The sequence below is a fragment of the Podarcis raffonei genome, chromosome 8 (genome assembly GCF_027172205.1).
Source record: "Podarcis raffonei isolate rPodRaf1 chromosome 8, rPodRaf1.pri, whole genome shotgun sequence".
Taxonomy (NCBI): Eukaryota; Metazoa; Chordata; class Lepidosauria; order Squamata; family Lacertidae; genus Podarcis; species Podarcis raffonei.
The window spans coordinates 48,935,961-48,943,001 of NC_070609.1; positions in this window are offsets into that span (position 1 = coordinate 48,935,961).

The window sequence follows — 7,041 nt, forward strand, 5'->3', positions numbered from 1 at the left end:
GAGGAACATTGTGGCCCTTTGGACTTCCAGCTCCCATCAGCCTCCCAGTGCAATCAGTGACCTGGGCTGCTGGAAGTTGTAGTCCATCTAAATCTGGAGAAAGCCCACAGTCTCCCCAAGCCCTGGATTAGACAAATTCGTGGAGGAAGAGCTACTTGCCTGTGACTGTTGTTGGCCATAATCACTACATGAAAACCTCCATGTGCAAAGGTAGTCTGCCTCTCAATATTGGTTGCTAGGGGGGCAAGCAACTGGGGTGAGGGCAGGGAATGGCCCATTGCTTTCTGCCTCACTTATCTGCCTCCTAGAAGCATCCAGGGGATTGACTTGGAAATCAGGAAACAGGAAACTGTTCTACAATGACAGAACCATTTAAACAAATCACATCAGGGAGAGAGCGGGTGACGCCACCACTATGCCAAGAGAATGGCCTCCATATAATATACTCAGCCAGGTGTGAGGCAAACCACACACACAACAAAGCATGAATGATAGCCAAACCATCCTGTGGCACAGTCAGCAATGACCCAGGCCACAGCAGGAGTGGTTAAGATTTTAGTGTTTTACTGTATTTGTCTGCTGCTTGGAACACCCAGCATGGGTGGAAGAGGCTGGATATCAATAAAAATAAACAAATATTTAACAGTGAGCCCAGCTAGTTTAGCACCGTCTATTCCTCTCCAGGATTTCAGAGAGAAATCTCTCCCAAGCCCTTCCTAGAGATGGTGGGGACCATCTGAATGGAAAGCAGCTGCTGTGCCACTAAGCCATGGTCTTTCCCTTGTTCTCACACACTTAAAAAAAAAATCTCAACACATGGAGGGGAAGCAGATGAAGCCACCAGGACACACAACCCCTTAGGAGAAAAGGAGATACAGCCATTCCTGGAGGAAGGGTTCAAGACCCACTGGGGGAAGGAGAATCCAGCAGGGAAAGAGGTTCATTCAGGGCAGGCTATGAGGGAAGCCAGAGACACCTGTTTGACAGAACCAGCTTCCAGTAACAACCTGCGTCTAGCACTTGGGTCTGGCAAGTTCAAGCTCCCTTGGGAATATGGATTATCCTCCTACTCTAACATTTTCCATATCTGGCCAACATCAGATTGTATTAGAGGAGGCAAAAGAGAGGATGTTCCTGGGAGCCACTGCAAGCTAAACAGGGCATCTCTCTAACCACCAAGCCACAGCACCAACAGCTGGCAATGGCACCATGGGGTATAGTCAAGAATAAGAATAAGAATAATAAATAATTTATTATTTATACCCCACCCATCTGGCTGGGTTTCCCCAGCCACACTGGGGCGGCTTCCAACAAAATATTAAAATACAATAGTCCGTCAAACATTAAAAGCTTCCCTAAACAGGTCTGCCTTCAGATGTCTTCTAAAAGTCTGGTAGTTGTTTTTCTCTTTGACATATGGTGGGAGGGCATTCCACAGGGCAGGTGCCACTACCGAGAAGGTCCTCTGCCTGGTTCCCTGTAACTTGGCTCCTCACAAGTGAGGGAACTGCCAGAAGGCCCTCGGCGCTGGATCTCGGTGTCTGGGCAGAACGATGGGAGTGGAGACACTCCTTCAGGTATACTAGACCGAGGCCGTTTTGGGCTTTAAAGGTCAGCAAATCAAATCTGCTACATATCTATTGCTGGAAAATTACCGTAATTTAAACATTAAGTGATACTAGAGGACAAGCAAAAAAAGATTCATTTTCAAAGCATGCGGCAAAAATACTGCTTATATTAATAATGATAACAGTGTTCAAATGCCCCCTGTGAGATATGCTACTATTTGGAATTAGTAGTAATGTTTCACTTTTAAGTGAGAATATCATAAGGCCTTGAGGTGAATATTGTGACCTTTAAAAAAAATTGTTACTACCACCACCACCACAACACAAGTAAAGATAATTATTTTTCCCAGAGGATGTGAACAAAACAACCCAAATTTGGTGGTGTCTCTTTCTCTGTGTATTTAATTTTTATTCAGTTCTGTTACCTTTCTTTTATCTTATATATTATTGAATTATTTGTTCTTGTTTCAATAAAGGGGGGGGGGGAGGCAGCTAGCACAGTTAAAAGGATTCTATTTCCCATTAGTTCCTGAGTGCTTCTGAACGCCAGTTAATATGGCAGATGGATTTATTTTTTTTGTTCCTGTAGGACTATGCAAGCTTTAAAGTTACACAGAACGGTTCATCAAGATGGATAGGAAGGTAAGTGACTCTCAGGGCTGTGCAAAGAGCAAGGCTGTTGCTCCTATAATGTTCACATTGCTTCAGCTGCCTTATGTTTAACCTGGGAGATTACACCCTCCAAGTGGGCAGGAATGGGCTGAAGAGAGAGTGTGTAGAAACTAGCTTTCTGCATGAAACTCATTGCACCTCCCACTTTTGCCTCAGGCCCCACCCACCCCTAGCATGTGGCCCTTGGGAAATTCCCCACAAGGGAATGGGGCCCTCAGGCTAAGAGAGGTTTCCATTGCCTGCTTTAAAGGTCTCTAAGGAGATCCTGACAGGAGAACCAGGAGGGTGCCTTTTCATGGCAAGCTGAGCTTTCCTTATTTGGGCACAGAGGTGACACCTGAGGCCTCTCTGTGGCACAATATCCTGATGGAGCTCAGCTTTCATCAAGTTGCCACCTGCCAACTATATTTCCAGAGAAAGCATCTGACTTCCTCTCCCACACCTTCTGATCTGCATTTCCTCGTCCATGAAAGCAGGGTAGATGGGCCGGAATGCAAACAGAAGGTGCTTCTCTCTTCCCTCAGCAGGCCAGAGGGAGCGGTTTCGGTTGTTTTGTATGCAATCCCTCCCTTCCCCCACCAGGGCCTGTCCGTTGGTTCATGAGTGATTCCATCCCTTTGGCATTTGCAAACGCAGCCTTGATCTCCTTTTGCTCACAGCCCACGAGTCGGCTGTTCATTCCGGCTCATCCATGCATGGCTGGCAGGATAAGCTGGGAGGTTTCCAGGTCCCTTTCCTCCCAACCCCCACCGGGCCACTGCAAGGCCTGCATGCAGCCGTCCCAACTAGGTGTCCTTCAGGTGCTTTGGACTACAACTCCCATCAGCCCCAGCCAGTATGGCCATATGATGCTAATGGGAACAGCTGCATTGGCAGGGGCTGGTGGGAGTTGTAGTCCAAAACATCTGGAGGGAAAGGCTGCTTTGATGACAGGGTTGAACTGCAGTCTCAACATGATGGTGGGAGCCAGTGTGGTGTAGTGGTTAGAGCATTGGATTAGGACTTGGGAGACCGGGGTTCAAATCTCCACTCAGCCATGAAGCTTACCATGTGACCTTGGGCCAGTCCTTGCTACAGACATCCTTCTTTCAACCAACCTTTCAAAAATCCTTATCCCAGTGGTTATCTGTCCTCGATTTGAACTGATGCTGTTATTTTAAACTGTATAGTTATTGTTGCTTTTAAAAACTCCTTTAATATGCAATTGTTTTTGATTGTCAATTCACCCTGGAAATAGCAATGAGGTCCTTACCCTTGGACGTGCCTGGTTATTATCATTTGCGGTAGTAGTATTAAAATTATTTATTTTCTTATTACCCACCCTTCATCAGCACTGTGAGATGTTTTAGTTATGTCCAATAACTTGGAGAAGACACTCTGAAGCTTCCCATTCTCCCTGCTCTCTCCCCCAGCCTTGCTCTGTATAGTGACTGAGGCAGCTTGCACTTAAAGCTAATTATTATAAGAATCATAGAATTGTTAAGTTGGAAGGGTTCCTGAGGATCATCTAGTCCAACCCCCTGCAATGCAGGAACCTTTTGCCCAATGTGGGGCTTGAACCCACAACCCTGAGATTAAGAGTCTCATGCTTTACTGACTGAGCTATCTTTGATGATGGTGATGGTGATGGTTTTCTTACCCAGTCTTCACCATGATATTCCAGGAGTGGTAAAGGTAAAGGGACCCCTGACCATTAGGTCCAGTCGTGGCCGACTCTGGGGTTGCAGTGCTCATCTCGCTTTACTGGCCGAGGGAGCCAGCGTACAGCTTCCGGGTCATGTGGCCAGCATGACTAAGCCGCTTCTGGAGAACCAGAGCAGCGCATGGAAACGCCGTTTACCTTCCCGCCTATTTATCTACTTGCACTTTGATGTGCTTTCGAACTGCTAGGTTGGCGGGAGCAGGGACCGAGCAACGGGAGCTCACACCGTCGCAGTGATTCAAACCGCCAACCTTCTGATCGGCAAGTCCTAGGCTCTGTGGTTTAACCCACAGCGCTACCCGCGTCCCTTTCCAGGAGGGTTACAACAACTTAAAATAAGTTAAGGCAACTGCGCTCAAGAGACTAAGGTGGGTCCTAAAACTTATATCCTCAACCTCAAAGGCTTGGCCAGTGAGTTGCATCTTCAGTACAGGAGGAAAGCTGCAAAAAGGTGGTGCCAGGTGGGGAGGGAATTCCACAGCTTTGGGGCTGCCATAGAGAACCAGGCAGGTGGTGGAACTACCAAGAGCTCCTGCCAATCTTAATGTCCAAGAGGGTCCAAATATAAGGTGGCTGTGCTTCAGATACTGGAGCCTAAGTCGCTGAGGGCTAAATAAGGGAACTAACTGCTTCCACATAATGGCATTAGCAGGTAAATGGATCAGGCAGACCTGGAACTGCAATTTCATTTGTGCAAAGCCAAACCCTCCTCGCCCCTCCTGGTATCATGCATGGTGAATAGAGAGTGGGGTCACTCACTGTCCCCATCTCCCTCTTTTATCACAAGCGCATTTTCAGCCTCTGTGATATGTTCTGACAGAGTGAGGTCTATGGCAAGTCTTTGCGCAGCCAAGCCATCTGCTTCCCATCCTGGAGAGCAATGGGGCTCCAAAGGACAGTAAGTGGGGGGGTTTAAATTTTTTTAAAAAACAAAAACTTATTGTATTTATCTCTCACCTATTTCTCTAGGGAAGTTAAGGCATCATAAACCTTTTAAGTGGGGATCTTTATCCCAGTCTGCATCTCTACTGGAACTATTTTTAAACACGGAATTGTGTTGTTGTTTTTTAAATGTGCATTGTTTTATGTAGGGAACTGTTCTGTTTGTTTTGTAATTGTATGTTTTATTGTTGCGAGGCAACCTGGAGCCTTGTGGTAAAGGACGGTCAAGAAATCGAATTAATTAATTAATTAAATATTGTTGTTGTAAGGAGGGCAAATACAATTAATATGCTTTGCCATTGGAATTTGATCCATAAAACAAAAACCAACACCGCCCACCCATACATAAACTAGATTGTTGCAGGAGACTCCAAGGCCCAGCAGGCCTTCTGAGGAAGAGCAGACTGAGAGAAAAACTCTTTGACATACTCTGTCTTTTCTTGTTTAATGTTCCTAGGAAGAGTAGAAAGATAAGAAATGAGGGTTTGGGGAACAGATATCACAAATGGAGAGAGATCTGTTGGAATGTAATGTTAAAGTGCTGTCTAAAATGTATCAAGTTATTATTGGACTGGGAAACAAAGGATGAGCAAGTAAAATCTTCAGTGATACATTGGGCAATAGATATTGGTTATAATATAGATACGGAAGCATGGGAACGATTGTGGAACACGCATATAAAATTTACAGCATGCTATGGTTTCAGAGAAAACTATATGAAAATGTTATATAGAAGGTATCTAACACCGAGTAAACTGGCAAAAATGTATAAATCTAAATCAAATAAGTGTTGGAAATGCAAAGAGAAAGAAGGTACTTTCTATCATATATGGTGGTCCTGGTTAAAGCATACTGGGAAATGATATATAATGAATTGAAAAATATGTTTAAAATAACATTTGTAAAAATAAAATAAAAACAGAAGCTTTCCTTCTGGGAATTATAGGGGTCGAACTACCTAAACAGTATAGAAATTTATTTATGTATGCGACTACAGCGGCAAGAATGTTATTAGTCCCAAAATGGAAAGAAGTCCCAATGAAAGACGACTGGATACAAAAACTCATGGGCTATGCAGAAATGGCAAAACTTACTGGAAAAATAAGAAACCAAGATAACAAACTTTTTATAAAAGAATGGAAATGGTTTACTGAATATGTACAAATAAATTGCAAACAAATAAGGACATTGGCAGGATTATTGTAATGACCTGCAGTTTCATAAGAGTAAATAATTAAAGTAGATGAATAAAAGAATAAGTTAATTCAGAATATGCAGGAAATAATAAATGAACCGTAGAAAGAGGAGGAAGTCGAGTATTGAAATGTATATAACTGAAAATGTAAAATGTCGTTGTCTGAAGACTATCCCTGCCTCCGGGTCTGGCCTTGACCGGATGGATACTGGAATCAACAGGGGAAACCTACATGACCTGAAGGTGTTGCTGTGTAATGCCAGGTCAATGATGAATAAAACCACTGCCATCCACGACCTGATTGTGGATGGAGGATTTGACCTGGCATGTGTGACGGAGACCTGGTTGGAGGAAGCAGATGGGCCTGTCCTTGCCGCTGCTTGCCCACCAGGTTTCTCTTACACACAGCAACCCAGGTCATGTGGGCGGGGAGGGGGGGTTGCAGTGATTTTTAGGAAGTCACTAGCTTGCACCAGGCGTCCTACTGGGAAGATCCAGTTTTCTGAGTGCATGTTCTGGAAGTTGGGCAATAGGGGCAGTACAGGATTCCTTTTGGTGTACCGACCTCCCCGCTGCACCAAGGATTCCCTGTCTGAGCTGCTTCAGGTCGTGGCGGATTTTCTCCTGGAGACACCTAGTTTGGTTGTCCTAGGGGATTTTAACATCCATGCCGACACGACCTTACAAGGGGCCGCTCGGGACTTCGTGGAAAGCATGGCCTCCATGGGGCTGTCCCTGAATAAGTTTGGCCCAACTCATAGTCATGGACATGCCTTAGACCTGGTGTTCACCTCTAGTGACGTGGGTGATCTGACACTAAGTAAAAGTGAAACAAAAGAAGTGCCATGGTCAGATCACTTCCTGGTGCAACTGGACTTCTCCGCGACCCTTCCCCTCTGCAGGGAGGTGGGACCAATTCGGATGGTCCGCCCCCGCCACTTAATGGATCCAGATGGTTTCCA